Consider the following 17,514-nt stretch of genomic DNA (forward strand, 5'->3'; position numbering starts at 1 on the left):
CAGACTGACCTCCACAATGGTGGCACCAGCCTACACTCCTACCAACAGTGTAGGAGAGTTTCTTTTTCCTCACAGTCTGTACAGCATTTGTTGTTAGTAGTTTTCTTGAATCTGGCCATTCTTTCAGGAGTGAGATGAAATCTCAGTGTGGTTTTAATTTGCATTTCTCTAATGGGTAATGAGAATGAATATTTTTTCATGTATTTATTTGCCATTTGTATTTCTCCATCTGAGAACTGTATATTCATTTCAGATGCCCATTTTAAGATTAGATCTTTGAATTTTGGGAGGCTGACTTTTTTTTAATTCTTTATATGTTTTAGACAGAAATGCTTTGTCTGAGGGACCGTTCACTAATATTTTTTCCCAATCTGTGGGTTTTCTTTTCAATATGCTGGAGATTTCTTTTAACATGTAGAATCTTTTTAATAAGAGGTGATCCCAGTTACTGATTCTGGGAAGTATATCTTGGGCGGTTAAATTCCTATTCAGGAATTCTCTATCTACTCCTATATCTTCAAAGTTTTTACCCAATTTGTCTTCCAATAGATTTAGTGTTTCTGTTTTAATATTCAGATCTTTAATCCATTTAGATTTTAATTTAGCACATGGTGATAGGCATGGGTCAGGTTTTATTTTTGGCATACGGAGAGCCAGTTTTTCCAACACCATTTATTAAACAGACTGTTGTTGTTCCAGTGAGCCTGTTTGACCCCTTTATCAAAGATAAAGTGGTTGCGTGTGTTTGTAGTTGTGATTGTATCTTCTAATCTATTCCATTGATCTTCAGCTCTGTTTTGATACCAGTACCATGTTAATTTTACTACAGTTGCTTTGTAGTATAACTTCAAGTCAGAAATTGTGATGTCTCCTGCCTTGCTTTTGCTGCTTAGAACTGTCTTTGCTATTATAGGTCTCTTCTCACTTTAGATGAATTTTAGGAGTGATTTCTTGAGATCTATGAAGTATGTTGATTGTATTTTTATTGGGATTGCATTGAATCTGTATAACAGTTTTGGGAGAATGGCCATTTTCACAATATTTATTCTTCCTATCCATTAGCAAGGAATGTTTTTCCATTTTCTGAGATCCTCTTTAATTTCTTTGTTCAGTGTATTATACTTTTCCCTGTATAGGTCTTTCACTTCTTTCATGAGAATAATTCCTAAATATTTAATTTTTTTGCTTGCTAGTGTGAAACATGTGGATTCTCTTTTTTTCTCTCTCAGTGATTTTGTTGTTAGTTTGTAGGAATACTATTGATTTTTGAGCATTGATTTTGTATTCAGCTATATTGCGGAATTTATTTATTATATCTAGGAGTCTTTCAATGGAATTTGGGGGGTCTTCTATGTAAAGCATTATGTCATCCACAAATAATGATTATTTAACTTCCTCTTTTCCTATCTTTACCCCTTCTATTTCTCTCTCTTGTCTAATTGCTCTGGCTAGTATTTCCAGTACTATATTAAATAGGAGCGGTGATAAGGGACATCCTTGTCTTGTGTCTGATTTTAAGGTAAAGGTCTTCAAATTTTGGCCATTAAGTAAGATACTGGCTGTTGGTTTGTCATAGATGGCCTTTATCGTATTAAGACCATCTATTCCAATTTTCTGTAAGGTTTGTATTATGAATGAATGTTGGACCTTATCAAAAGGTTTTACTGCATCTATAGAAATGATCATGTGATTCTTACTTTTGGCTTTGTTGATATGGTGGATTACATCTATTGGTTTATGTATGTTGAACCATCACTGCATGTCTGGGTTGAATCTCATTGGTCGTGGTGTATAATCTTCTTGATGATTTGGTGCAATCTATTTGCCAATACTTTATTGAAGATTTTTGTATCTGTGTTCATTAGGGAGATTGGCCTGTAGTTCTCTTTTTTAGTTGGGTCTTTCACACGTTTTGGTATTAGAGAATTATATGCTTCCAGGTATGACTTAGGAAGGATTGCTTCCCTTTCGATTTCACTGAAGAGTTTGAGGTGTGTCAGCATTAAGTCTTCTTTGTACTTCTTGTAGAATTCTGCAGTGAATCATTCTGGGACTGTGCCCCTCTTTGGAGGTAAGGACTTAATTACATTTTCAATTTCATTAATAGAAATTGGGTTATTCAGCAGTTTTACATCTTCTTTATCAAAGTTTGATACTTCATCTATTTCTAGGAATCTGTCTATTTCTTCTGTGTTATCAAACCTATGAGAGTAGAATTTTCAAAATAAGTGTTGATGATCTTCTGTATTTCTATAAATTCTGTAATGATTTTGCATTTTTCATTCCTTATTGCATGAAGTTGCGCTTTTTCTTCCTCTTTTTTAAATAAGGTTGGCTAGGGGCTTATCATTTTTATTTATTCTTTCAAAGAGCCAACTCTTTGATTCATTGATTCTTTGGACTGTTTTCTTACTCTCTGTTGCATTAATTTCAGCTCTGATTTTTATAATTTCCTCCCTTCTTTTGGCTTTGAGCTTCAATTGCTCTTCTTTTTCTAGATGTTTGAGGTGTGGCATCAGGTTACTTATTTGTATTCAGTCTGTTTTCCTGATGTGGCAACTCAGTACAATAAATTTTTCTCTGAAGACACCTTCATTGTATCCCACAGATTCCAGTAAGTTATCTTTGTATTTTCGTTTGCTTATAGGTACTAATTAATTTCTTCTTGCATTTCCCTATGACCCACTGTTTGCTCAAGAGTGTGTTATTCAATTTCCATGTGTTTGTGGGATTGTTTTAGTTTCTTTTATCATTAATTTCTAATGTCATGTTGCTATTATCTGATAACATGGGATAATTTCAACTATTTGTGTTTATTTAAATCTATTCTTGAGCTAGTATATGGTCTATTTTAGAGAATGTCCCATGTACTGCTTAGAAGAATGTGTATTCTAATGTTGTTGAATGGAACACTCTGTATATGTTTGTCAAGTCCATTTGTTCACAGGTGTGAATCAGTTCTGTTATTTCTTTGCTGATTTTCTTTCTGGTTGATCTGTCCCTTGGTGTCAATGGTGGGTTAAGTTCTCCTGTTATTATTGTGTTATTGCTAATTTGGTTTTTCATTTCTATTAATACTTGTTTTATAAAACTGGATGCTCTGTAATTTGGTGCATATATATTTAAGATTGTTATCTCTTCCTCTTGAAGTTTTCCCATAACCAGTATGTAATGACCTTCTTTTGTTCATTCTTGGTTTGAAGTTCACATTGTCTGCAAACAGAATGGCTACCCCTGCTTTTTTGGGGATTCCTGTTGCATGAAGTATTGTTTTCCACCCTTTAACTTTCAGTCTGTGACTTTCCTTTTGGGTTAGATGTGTTTCTTGTGGACAGCATATGGTTGAATGTTGTTTCTTTATCCATTCTTCCAATCTTTATTTGGTGAATTGAGACCATTTAGGTTAATGGTTAAACTGCTATATGTTGGTTTATTGCTGACACATTATTTTTCTGCTGTTGCATCTTTATCTTTCCATTCTGTTTAATGGTCTGCTTTGCTTAGTGGTTTTTTCCTAAGTGTATCTAAACTGTCTTTCAGTATTCATTGCAGGGTTGGCTTAGTGATCATGAAGTTCTTCAGCTGTTCTTTGTCATGAAAGTATGTTACTTCTCCATCGATTTTGAAGGACACTTTTTCAGGGTACATCAGTATAGGTTGAAAATCATTTTCCTTTAGGATCTGAAATACTTCACTCCATGCTCTTCTTGACTTTATTGTTTGTGCTGAGAAGTCTGCTGTGATTCTGATAGGTTTTCCTTTACAGGTGATCTTTCTTTTCTCTCTAACAGTTTTTGATATTCTATTCTCATGTTGGATTTCTGGAATGGTAGTTATTATATGTCTGGGTGTAGTTTTATTTTGCTTATGGCTATTTGGATTTCTGTATGCTTCACTGATCCTGATGTCATTTTCCCTTCTCATGTTTGGGAAATTTTCAGTGATTGCTTCTCTCAGTATCCTCTTGACATCCTTTATATTGTCCTCTTCTTTTTCATTTATCCCTATCAATCTTATGTTGTGGGTTTTTTTTTTTTTTTTTGCATCGTCTTGCAGCTGTTGAATTATTTCCTGATTCATTTTATTTTTAAAAGTTCTTTCCTTTCTGTTCACTAACTACAATCTTGTCTTCAAGGCCTTAAATTCTATCTTCACTTTCATTGAGCCACTTTTCACAATTTTCAATGGAATGTTTGATTTCTTGTATATCTCTTTGAATCAGCTTCATGTATTATGTTTGTTTCTTATATTGTTCATCCAAGGATTCTATGTTTTCTTTTGTTCCTCTAATTTTTCAACTGTGTCTTCTTTAGATGTGTTCTGCATCTCTTTCATTTCTTTTATCATTTCCTCTTTTACCTGGGAGATTATTTCTGGTTTGAATTCTTTAAAGCTTCCCAGAGTTGCTTCTTTATTTCAGTTGCTATTATTTCAGGTGTTTCATGTGTATGATATATATTTTCTTCTATGTACATAACTATAAGGTTTCTTGGGATGGGCTGGAATTTTGAGATTGTATTTTGGTTTGTCATTTTCCTAAATTTCCATGTTTCAAGTGTTATTCCAAGACTTCCCCTGGGCCTGTTGAAAACCTTCTTCTATGCCCTCAGCTGCTAGGACTCTGGCTGCCCAGTTCTCTGGATTGAGAAAGGGTCACTGGGGTAGGTTAGGCAGGCCCAAGACCTGAGGAGCCAGTCAAGTGTAGCAGGAAGCTGTGAAGTTCATTGGCCGGTGGGAGCATTGATCTTAAACTCCCATGGGTGGGAGCAATGATCTTAAACTACTGGGGCTCAGGATGGTGTCGGGACACTCATCTCTGGTCACCCAGTTTCCAGAATTGAGGGCGCAGGCAGGCCCAAGATCCCCATAGCCAGCCGAGCTCAGTGGGTAGCTGCGAAGTTGGTGCTGGCAGGCTCCAATATTCTTTCATTTCTATACCAAGTTTACCATTAATTATAGGATTTGTCTCTTTTCCCCCTATTTTCTTACTAGGAAATACTACCAACTTCATAAGAACATATTCTGTTTTAAAAGACGTTGAAAAATAGCTATTTCCAATGGCTGCATAATTTCCAATGACGTGCATAATCCTAAAAACTTAGATACTATCTACAGCTGTATTACTCAGCTATGATGTCAAGTTACTGATATGACATGTGAGAGACACATGATACCTAATTTGTTGTTGAAACTTTTATTAGCATTGCTTTCCTCAATTAATCTATTTTTTTTTTAATTTCAGTTAAACTTGGGGCTGGGGATTTAGCTCAGTGGCATAAGCACCTGCCTTGCAAGCAGGCGGTCGTGAGTTCGATCCCCGGTATCAATAAAAAGAGAAAAAGAGAGAAAAAAAAAATTTCAGTTAAACAGTTTATAGTCATTTCTATAATAGCATTATGTACAAAGGCACTAAGTTGTGCATTTATGAATGAGTGGGAAAGACTGAGTTCATCTAGGGAGCTGAGTGCCATTCTATAGAGGTTCGTGGGAACACAGTCATGGGAGCATTATCTATCAGTGTTTCTCTACAGAAAATAATACACTGAGTAAATCGTTGCACTCAAAAAATTATCCCTTCCAGTCAAAAATATACATTTAGTGTCTTTTTAAGGAAAAGTCTTCATATATTGACTAATATTAACAGTCGTCCTTTTTAATAATTCACAGAAACTTAAGAGAATGTTCAAATGTGTAGATTAAAGAAAATATAAGCTTAAAATTGTTCTTCTGCCTAGTTAATCAGTCTACTTGCTCATGTTGTTTGGAAAGAAGTGAAAAACAAGTTGTGGCAACTCGGCCAGGATTAACAATGTCAAGGTCAAGTTCACACATGCTGCTTGCAAATGCAGAAATGTGAGATGTGAGGAGAAATCATGACAGAACTAGGATAATGACAGATTTTTTTAATAGGCATGAATTTTAACCAAAAAGAAACAAAATTGATTTGCCTGCTTGATGATTCATAAATCTTGTCACCCTTCAATATATATATTTTAGTCTTATTTTGTCGCACTTTCAAATAAAACCCAAAATACATTCAATTACTCAATACTAGATAATATTAATAGACCAGAGTTTGAGATTATACCAGTTATAAAAGGCGCAATAAATTATTGGTAAAGAGAATTGTGAACAAGCTCTTTACTTTCTCTCTTGAAAATATATTTTTTTTTAAATCAGAGTACATATCACATCAAGTTAATAAACTAAAAATTACACTATTTACCTTCCTCAAATAATGTGCCAAGAATCAGCTCATTAGAAATCTGTTTTATATAACCTACCATTTTATGTAAAATTTTTATAGAAAAAATGGTAAATATAAATCAAGTTAGGTTAAGAAACCGTTTTTTATAAAACCAGTTCACTTTATTTACTGAATCTTCTATTTAATAAAATTCACATTTTTCCCATAGGTGGTGTCTGTCAATATTACAAAAGTTAATATGCAATATTAGGTAGTTGGAAATGGCAGAAATTTGGATGATAAGTAAGTAGCTAAACCACCGAAAGAAGACAAGCTTGACAAGACTTCAGGAATAAGAATTGCCATTGCATGGCTCTTATCCACAGATTACAACATGTCTCCGAGAACACCAAACTAAAGGCCTCAAATCACAGAAGTTTCTGTGAGCGTAAAGGGAGAGAATTCTCCATTCCAAATCAGCAGAGATCCACTTAGCCTGACAGCCTTGCAAGAGAAATAATCATCTTGAGTTTTAAAAAGAGGTTGGAGAAGGTAAAGGGAACTTTCTATTCCTTTTTACCATTGTTGTGGAAGAATGATGTTATGTAAACTATTCTTACCTTGAATCAAGAGCATTTTCTTATTTTATCTGCCATTTTCATTCATAACAATAACCAGAGATGCACAAGCAAATAAACCTAGTCTCTCATAGTAGTATTTGAAATTGTATAATATTGAACAAGTATCAAGAAACAATTAACATTGAGAGGTGTTTTGAATTCCCTTTCTCTTCATTCCTTTAGCCTCCATCTATCTCTTAATTCTTTCCTTTTTCTATGCATATTAGAAGTACTCGTGTTAAAAGGAATTAAGATGTGTTATGCACATATACAAACTCAGGTATTTTTAGTTTCTGAATATGGCAGAGTGAAGTATGGCAACATATGACACTCACTCCAGGACCTGGCACTAAGACACCTGGAAAGCAAAAACCTAGGAAGAGAAAAGAAAAAGAGCTCCAACAATCAAGAAAGAGCCAATAGAAAAACAAGAAGTCACAGAAACACCACTGAAATGAACCACAACAAAGGGGAAAAAATTAAGCAATCTGGACCACAAATGCACAGCTCTTGGGGTGGCAGCCCTGCCTTGCTAAACACTAGGTAAGCTCAGAGTGGGCTGACAGTTCCAAGAAACAACAAGGAACCAAGCTGGCAGCAAATTCCAAATGAATCCTATGGCTATAGTAAGGTGCAAATATCAGGTGAGGTTTCATTGACTCTGAAAGCTAGAGGTGGAAAAGAAATCTATGGAAGCACTGACTGTGTTTGGATGGTTTACTCTGGAGCTATTCAGGCAAGGAATTAATTTTTAGGATTTCACTACTCCATGGTTCAGAAATCGAAGATTTTCCGGGGTCATCTTACCAAAGTGGACAGTTGGAAAGCCACAAGAGAAAGTCACAAAGTTGGGAGCAGCCCAGTCAAGCAGTGGAAATGGCTGGTTAGGAAGGATACGGCACTTCCATGCTCTGTGGTGAGAAGACAGACCTATGCAGTGACGTTTTCTGAAGGGACTGGCTCTAAAAGTGTTGGAATTAAACCCAAAGACTGGCTCAGCACCCCTCTCGCTGCCTCAGTGATCTGTTTACCAACATGCTACGTCAGCCCAGGGTATAAAGACAGAGAGACCTCTGCATGAAGACAGGTTCCTCACCAACTCCTGGGCCATAAACGTAAGTGAATAAAGCGGTGATCTGGGGCACAGTGAACAGAAGAGGAGCTGCAGTAATTACAACGCTCAGGCAAACACCATGCTGTCCCGCAGAAAAGACGGGACAGGCCTCAGCATTCAAGCACAGAAAAAGTGGATACGGAAACAAAGAAGGACCTAGTGTGATTCTCTGTCCTTCACCTTTTCTGGTGGATTTCAACACTGTAGGTCTTGAAAGAATCCAACCAAATTCAACTTTATAGAAGAAGCTTATAACTCATTGATTTTGTTGTTGTTGTTGTTGTTTCTTTGGGTTTGGGTGGCTGTTTGCTTCTTTTTCACTTTATTTTTGTTCCTTGCTTTATTCTTTGTCTTTACATTTTGCTTGTTTGCTTTTTTTGTTGCTTTTACCTAATTCTATCGTTTTAGTATTTAGTTGAATTCTCTTTCTGTACTATATTTTCTCATCTTTCCTTTCTTTTCCAAATTTTACTTCTTTAATTATTCCCTTCTGTTAACTTGCCATTTCCATTGTTATTGTAGGATTCAGTAAACACTGCACAATAATAGTATTATAGGCAGCAGAGTTAGTTAGAAATACTGTAGGCAGTCAGGCAGCCCGCAGCCCTTGAAGAAGTCAGGGGAGAATATTACAATGCATTAACCCTGTAGAGGGGGGTGCATTCATTTAAGACCAGGCCTCAAAACAAAGATGGAATGATTACACTTACCCACTTCCCTGAGGGATAAACAATAATTATTGATATTCTAAATTAGCATTAGCCATTGGGTTGGGGGCCAAGCATGCTTAAATAAATACAAAAGACTTGAAATAATTTTCTACATAATATCAGAAGAGAGTGGAATGAAGCAAGAAAATAACAAAAGAAGCATCAGAGGCTATTGGAACACAATATTTTGCTGAATAATCAATGGATCAAAAAAGATATCAGAGAAGAAACAAACAAAAAATGTCTAGAATCAAATGGCAAAGAATCAGGACCTGTCAAACCTTCTGGAAAACAATTCTAAAAGGGAATCTTATAGCCCTGAAGGCACATATGAAACACAATCAATCAATCCCAAAAAAATCTCAAGATCCTGGAATACCAACAACTATACATATCTGAAATTATTAGAGGGGGAAAAAACTTTAAAGATCATAGGAGAAATTAACGAAATTGAAACTAAAATTAAGGCAATATAAAAAAAATGAATCAAAGACTTGGTTCTTTGATTGAATTAATAAAATGAAAAGTCTTAGCAAAACTTATTTTAAAGAAAAAAAAAAAAAAAAAGAAAGAAAGAAAAGAAAAGCCCAGTATCACTGCAATTAGAATGGAAAGGTAAAATCACAACCAGTACCACAGACATCTATATTATAAGAAACTACTTGGAAAACTTAAAATCCAAATAAATTGAGAAAATTTTAGATGCATAAGAAGTATTACAATTAAATCAAGATGGGAAACTCTGAGCAGACTGATAAGAGACAAAAGCAACAGAAGCAGTAACAAAAACTCTAAAAGCCTAGCACCTAATGAATTCACCACAGAACTCTACCAGAACTTCAGCAAAGATATGGTCCTAATACTCCCCAAGCTCTTCAAAGAAATTGAAGTAAAAAGAGTACTATCAAACTCATTCCTTGAAGTTAAGGATACCCTGATAAAACCAGACAAGGCATTTTTTAAAAATCTTTTAAGAAACCTACAGTTTAATGTCTTTAATAAACATAGAAATAAAACACTTCAACAAGATACAAACAATGCAACAAAAATTTAAATAATCATACATGCCCAAGCTTCATTCTAGGGATGCAAAAATGGGTCAATACACAGAAAGATATAAATGTAATGAATAACAAAAATAAAAGATCAAAATTCACATAATCATTGCAATAGCTACAGAAAAAGCCTTTGACAAAAATCAGCATCCATTTAAAAATAAAAACCCTACTGAAAACATGGAAAAAAGACCATATCTCAAATTGATAAAAGATATTGTAAAAAAAAAACCTAATGCCAAGATCATAGTCAATGGGGAAAAATTGGAAGCTTTTTCTCTGAAGTCAGAAATAAGACAAGGGTATCCACTGTTATCACTGATATTCAATGCAATACTCAAAACCTAGCTAAAGCAGTCAAGCAAAAGAAATAAAAATACACCAAAATACAAAAAGAAGTTGCACCATCGTCATTCACAGATGACATACTCCTTTATGTAAATGACCCACAAAACTTCACAGAAAGAATGCTAGAACTAATAACTCAGCAAAAATACACAATACAAAGCAGACAAAAATCAGCACCAATCCTGTGCACTAACAATTAAACCAATGAGAAAAAAAAAAAAAAAAAAACCTGGGAAAACAGTCCCATTCAAAAGACTAAATAAATAAAAATGATTCCAAATAAGGAAGTAAAAAGCCTCTTTAGCAAGACTATGGTATTCTGTAAAGAGAGATCCAGGAGGATACTGGAAACTGAAAAGACAGCTTCTGTTCCTGGATAGGCCAGAATGATAGTATTGCTAAAAGTGTAAAATCAGTTCAATCTCAGTCAAAATCAAGAGTATTTGCCACAGAACTATAAAAAGCAATCTTAAAATTTTTGTGAAACCAGAACAGATCCAGCTTTAACAAACTCAAACCTGGACAATAAGGACAAAAGAGGAACCATGGCAATGGCTTTCAAGTTATAGCACAAATATACAGTTAAAGATTGCATGGTACTGGCACCAAATCAGGCATGAGGATCAGTGGAACAAAATAAAGGATGCAGAAACAACCTTGGTACACTCGGTCATTTCATCTTTGACAAAGGGGCCCAAGATATATGCTGGAGAAATGATAGTTTCTTTCATAAAGGTGTTTGCAAATGTGATCACCCAAAGCAGAAGACTGGATCAAACATCTCTATATTAAAACAGAATTGCCTAATCTTCTGGATGATAAAATAGGTAAAACTCTTGAAGATAAAGATGAATGTGAAGACTTCCTGAACAGGACCCCAATTAAAGGACAGTCAAATGGCATTAACCAAGTTTAAAAGGTTCTGTACAGAAAAGTAAAGAGCTAACAGAATGAAGAGACATCCTATAGAATAAAGGAAATGTCTTTCTGACTACTCATTGGACCGAGAATTAATATATGGAATATTTAAAGAACTCTAAAAATATAGATCCTCTAATATTAAAGGATATAATTACTAATTAGCAATCAAAATAAAAAGATGCTTCCCAGAAAAAGGAAACACAAGTAACCTATAATACATAAAAAATATTAAGCATCTTTGGTCATTAGAGAAATGCCAATTGAAACAAATTGAGATTTTATCTTAGTTCAGTAACAATGGCTATCATCAGAAATTTAAAAATAATAGATGCTGGTGAGGTAATGGGGTAAAGAAACCCATCTTCTTTCTTGGTGGGAATATAAAGTAGTGTAACCACTATGGACACCTATATGATGATTTCTCACAAAACTAAACATAATAATTCCATTTGACCCAACTGTACCCCTTCCAAATATCTTCCCAGAGTTAAAAAGTCATATTACAGTAATACATATTTACTTGAGTACATAGCACAACTCCCAGTAACTAAATCTTGGAAATAACATACATGACCACTAACATAGGAATGACTAAATAAAACGTATTTGTGAGAAACAGAGCACTACTTGGCCATAAAGAGGATAAATTAGAGTCATTTTTAGGAAAACAGATACATGGGATGACAATGCACACTTTAAGTGAAATAAATCAGAAACACAAGCTTAAATAGCACGTAGTTTCTCTCATGTGAGAAACTCACAGCATAAAGAAAAAGCAAAATAAAAGATAAACAATGGGGAATAGGGAAGAAGACCTTTTGCACATGGAAAGGAAGAGTTGGAGTCACAGGGCAGGAAAAGAGGGGAAGAGAAAGTAAAAAGTTTTAAGGTGTGACATGTGCATGTACTGAATCTCAACGGTGGAGTTATTCATTGTGTATCACAAACACTTCATTCATAAAGATTTTTTAAATATATTTTTAATTCTTAGCTGTTATTTCATGTGTTCCATGCTTTTAAATACCAGTTTTATGAACACAGACACTGAAGACAAAAAGTCTTTATACTTACATAATTTTCTAGTAAACCATTTGCATTTTGTCATAAAATTTTAGGATAGTCTTAATAGTCATCAGGTGATTACATGCCCAACATGAGTTTATATATTGTGTAAGCAAAAAATTTCAAAAAAAAAAAAAAAAAAAAAAAAAACACTGTTACTTTAGGCATGCATTTATTTTGGGGTGTTTTTGTTTTTGTTTTGTGGCACCAGGGATCAAAGCTTGCATTTACTTTTAAGCAAACCAAATTTTCAGAGTTGCTTTCCTTATTTTGAAATGAATTTAACTCTTAATTTTAATGCTGTATCTTAATAGCACATAATATCAAATAGAAATGTAAACTAGTTTTTTAAATAATATGCTCTCACTTATTTGAGCTGCATATATTTAGTGAAATATTATTTTCTGTACATATTGCTTCTTAAAATGTGCTGCATATAATAAAAATTTTATCATTTTTGACTATCAAGTGTGTAAAATGTACCAAACATCCTTAAGAAATAAAGTGATAAAGTCTTAATGTAGCCCAATACCTGATTATTTCTGATACTCACTATACTACAAAGAAATAAACTTTTGTTCCTATAAGAATTGACTTCAATCAACGAAGACTAAATTTCTACTTACCTGCTTCTCTGATTGCTTCAAGTTGTTTTAATTCCCTATTGTCTCCACTTTTAAATTAAGACTTTATAATGGACCACTAAGTTTAAAATCTTTGCAGTAAGTGTTTTCTTAGTTCTAACGGTTAATTTAAATTAGTAGAAATCAAGAATGCTCCCACACAAGGAAAATAATTAAGGACAACAGCCAGTTCTGTTGTGTAGGATAAGAACAGTCAACTAAAATGAGAGAGACACAGAGAGAGGCCTACGCAAAACACAACTGAAAGACCTTTTGCTGAGAATTGCATGACAAGATAGATTTATGAGCCATGCATGCTATACACCGATGTCAAAACTCTGGAGATACTCATGACATTGAGACATTTATAAATTATGAAAGAGCAACTCGAAAACGGCTGAAGACTTCTCATCCTGAGAGCTCCTTCACCGAAGGGCTTATCTCCTCACAATTCTTAGTTGTTTGTTTTTTCGCTCCAGCTTCTCAGTTTCTCTGAAATGAATTTTCAGTGTTTTGACCCTGAATTGAATTCCTACACATAACTATGAATCTGGCAAAGTTGTCACTGATTTCTTTCTAGCCTCACATAACTTATCTCCTACATCGAGCATTTCTGTCAACTTCTGTTTAATGAACCCTCCTTTTCTAACTCTCCAAGATAGCCACCTCTGCCCTTTTGGACTGTCATAGTTAAGTTTATGATTGTTGGTTTCTGACATTTTTCACTCTCATCGTTTTTTTCTTGCTATGTCCATAAACATTTGTATTCACTGATTACCACCCTCAATCTCTCTTCTCCATTATGTTTTCCTGTACCGTGAAACCTCATCTGCCTCTGCATCATCAACTGTACTGAAATTTCTTCCTTCACAAAGCACGCAGCTATATTTAAACTCATTATAGATTCTCAACGGCATGACTCACAGACATTTCCAAGTCAACATATCCAAAAATGACTTTAGTTTTTTAAATTCTTGCAGTAGGCACTGCTGGGCAATGATTGAGAGTTTGGTGCTGAAGCTTGATTCTGTCCACCCTGGATCGCTATTCACCATCTTATTATTTCTTTAATCAAGTTTTGACTTTCTTTGTACTTTGGTGACTATATCTACAAAATGGAGCATGAATAGCATTTTATAAGGTAGTAATGACATTTTGATAGCTTAATACATATGTAAATATGTATATCTACATATATATGTATATGCATATGTATATATATATATATATATACATAGAGATATATGGATATATTGATATAATCTGATAAAAACAGTGCCATTTATTTTCATTTTCATTGTCAGCTTCCCTTTCTCAGTGAATTCACCAATGTCTACTCATTTGCCAAAGCTAGAGGCAAGCAATGTTACCAGCTCCCTCACTGTCCCCAAACACTCACCAAACACTTTCTCATGTTTTACTAAAAATTCTCTCCAGCTTCTTCTCTCCTCCTACTGAGAAAGCCTCACTTCCACAACTTATTTCCAGATGTTGTTTTAAAGCTGCCTCATGCTCTTCCCCATCTCCACCCTTTCTTCTTCTATGAAAGTGACTATTATCAAACCAGAGTTAACCTGGAATCATCTTTCAAAGCTAGTATCTCCAAATCAGTTTTACAATAAATTCCAACTTTCACAGTACGATTTGAAGTTCATCTTCTGATCTATTTCTAATCATGAGCTCTTGCTGCTAATGCCTCAGTCTTCCGTGCTTATCCCACACTCCTGAAGGCTCTGAAGACTTTGTCTAACAAGTCCTGTCCTTTAGCAGACTCCTACTCATTTTTGGGAAACATTCCAAAGATTCCTCTTCTTCAGAGTGCCCTGACTCTGTTGGCCACCTACCTCTCTCCCTTGGAAAAGATGCTAGTTCATCTGCCCTTTTTACACTGTGAAGGGACTTTACCCATTATGCTGTCATTACTTACTTGACTATTCTACTCTTAGGCTGTGATTGTAAGGAACAGAAACAAAGCCTTCCCCCATATGCTTATACAAATAGCTTGCTCAGTCCTGTGTATTATCTGTTAGAGTAGGGTAATTATGATAAACAGTGCTAAATTTAAATAACAGTTAAACAATAGAAATCTGATATTTGCTTACAAGGCATCTTCTCAGTAAGGAGGTTTTGCTCTATAGCATGCCTAAGGATGCAGACTGATGGAAAGCCGACAGTTCACCTAGTATTTCCAAAGATGACTGGTCATAGATAAATGATTCGACTGTGGGGGAAAAAAGGAAAACAGAAAGGCTGAATTAAAACAAAATGTTTCGTGGAAATAATAAATCACATCTGTTCATACCAAAGTTGCTGAAACTTTATAACATGGACTTACCTAACTGTAAAAAAAAAAACTAAGAAATGTAGTCTATTTGTTCAGCGGGAAGAAAATGGTAATTCTATGTAGTCCTTAGTATTCCCTGCCCTGGTAATGTGCTAGGCACTCCCAAACACCTAAGTGCATGGCATGGCAAACTAGCCCTTGGGGTCAGAATTTCCTACAGGGCTATTTAAAAAGCACACATGACTGACACACTATCCTAAACCAGGTGTAAAGTCAGGGACTCTATTTTACAATTGCACAAATGATTCTACCACATAAGCTAGGTAATGATTTAACAGGTATTAACTAAATAAATGATTGATCACCCATATAATCTACTGAAATAAGAATAATCTTTAAGCTATAGGACAAATCTAAAGACTTTTATAAATAGGTTAAATTTTTAAAACATCAATATATGTGATTAATCTCTAAAACCCCAATAAAATAAATGTTACTCAACTCAATAACTCATATACTTTTCAGTGTTTTGTACATTTTCTTAAATTTTCTTCTATCGTACATTCATGAGATATAAACACAAGAAATATACAATTTCTGAGAGGATCCACTTTGCTTTTTTCTGAGAGGATCTACTTTGCTTTTATTGTCCTTTTCTTGTCAAAAACACCTCCAAAAACAATTAATACAACTAGGGTTCAATATATACCAAGTGCTTTGTCCTTTCCTTGGTGACAGGTTCAAGTACAAGGCTGCAAATAAGTCAGTGAACAATTTCAAAAAAGAGTAAATAATTTCACCTGACTACTAACAATACATCCTTAATGATATTATCAATTAAAAAATCAGGCTTCATATTTGTTTCAACTTTATCTCATGTTTCTCAGTCAATTTAGGTTTAGCTAATTCATCTATCAGTTAACATCAATTTAGCATTTTTACCCAATATAAAAATATTTATTCACAAGGATCAGTAACTAGTAAAGTCGTGTAGAAAAGGACAGTTGCCTATTCTGTGTTCACAGAGTTAGTGCTCCGGCCTTATGGTATTATTACTAGAATATATATCAAACCTAGAGTGTTATGAACAAAAAAAAAATAATTTTTAAATAATAGAGGAGTTTGTATGTGTGATTCAAACATTTTTGGCCACTGTAATGAAAACATAAATCAGAACATATTTTTTTTTTGTATTAGTGAATGTCCAGGTATTTATATTTTCAAAAGAAGCATCTTTTGTTGTTCTTTCCTGATATTAATGCCATCAGCAGCATTCCTTGACCTGAGTAAACTCTGCTTTGATATAAACTTCTGTTGGATTGGTCACAAACTCACATAAAGACAGGGTGGTGGGTCAAGACCTTTGTGAAAGTACTGTTCAGATATGCTTGTTGCACAGTGATGTAGTATGGATTTGTCATTGAAGCTTGAAGGCTTACATAGCAATGGATTTCTACGTTTTGTCTGCATGCAACCAGTGAGGTACTTTTGTAAAAGGATAGATGCTATCCATAATGAGAAGGCTAAAGGAAATTGTGAAAAGATTACTGTAATAGAAAGAAAGAGAATCACATTGATTGTTTATCTATGTACATAGTTTTACAAAAGCAGTTTTAGTTTTTACAAACTGTTGCAGTTACAATAAAATGAACTAAAATCATTTCTAGGAGATCACATAATAGTACGTTGAAATATTAGGAAATAGAAAAAAAACAAAAAACTTTGGATGGTTTCTTCATCTTACAGCTTTAGTCTCAATATTGCAGTTCCAGAAATCCAACTGTTGGACCAAAGAACTGAGTAAATTCATGGAAATTGCCACTAGAAAACTAAGTGTGAATGACAGCTAATTTAATGATACAATTAAGAAACTGTAAATTTTATACCTGGTCTTCAGTATATCAATAGAGCTCCTAATAAAAGAATCATAAAGTATATTTCCTATTTTTAATTTCAACTTACTCAATATTTTATTTCTTTACTTTGAATAAAGTGAAATAAAATAACTTAAAAGTTTATATATCTATTTCCTGAAAGATAAAACGAATAAACTAGCCTGGTAAACTACCCCTAACTTTTCAACAAAAGGCACATCCTCATGACCAAAGTACTCAGATTAGTTTTTATAGCTTATCCTGAAAAATATGAGGTTAACCACTTTTTTTTTGACTCTTTAAATCATTATATGGATGATTTCTCTCTATCAAGTTTTTGTACTTTAAATTTGTTTTTACCTTTTTTTTTATTTACCTTTAAATAAAGGTAACAAACAGGAATGTCTACATTAGGATTGAACTTTGAATTTTCCAATAAAAACTAACAACCATTAAGTGACTATTTTTTCCTGTAACAAATCGTACTTCTATAAATATTTATATTATTGTATTCTCAAAGCATCTCCTTATGTTAAAATGTTGAAGAGCAGTACATTATGCCCCTACCCAGTGTCAAAATACTTTTCACTTAAATTTCACAATATCTGAAGTCATTACTGGAAACTTTTGCTGATGTAGAGATCAGGTTCAGAGAGTTAATCTAAGATTACATACATGTTAGGCTTTTGAGAAAAGCTTCAGATACGACTTTTCAT

The 17,514-nt window shown here is 34.1% G+C and overlaps 1 long non-coding RNA gene across 3 annotated transcripts in view; it reads right to left on the reverse strand.

The window, feature by feature from the left end:
• LOC106028034 (uncharacterized) overlaps nucleotides 1-17,514 on the reverse strand; it is a 111,632-nt gene that overhangs the window by 54,762 nt on the left and 39,356 nt on the right. For all 3 annotated transcript variants that reach the window (XR_001201643.2, XR_010044674.1, XR_010044673.1), the window contains exon 2: nucleotides 14,743-14,861. This is a non-coding gene — a long non-coding RNA (uncharacterized LOC106028034). The remainder of the gene's footprint in view (nucleotides 1-14,742; nucleotides 14,862-17,514) is intronic.

Source organism: Cavia porcellus, unplaced genomic scaffold (assembly GCF_034190915.1).
Source record: "Cavia porcellus strain 051 isolate PalLab524CR breed Dunkin Hartley unplaced genomic scaffold, mCavPor4.1 scaffold_30, whole genome shotgun sequence".
In the NCBI taxonomy this organism is placed as follows: Eukaryota; Metazoa; Chordata; class Mammalia; order Rodentia; family Caviidae; genus Cavia; species Cavia porcellus.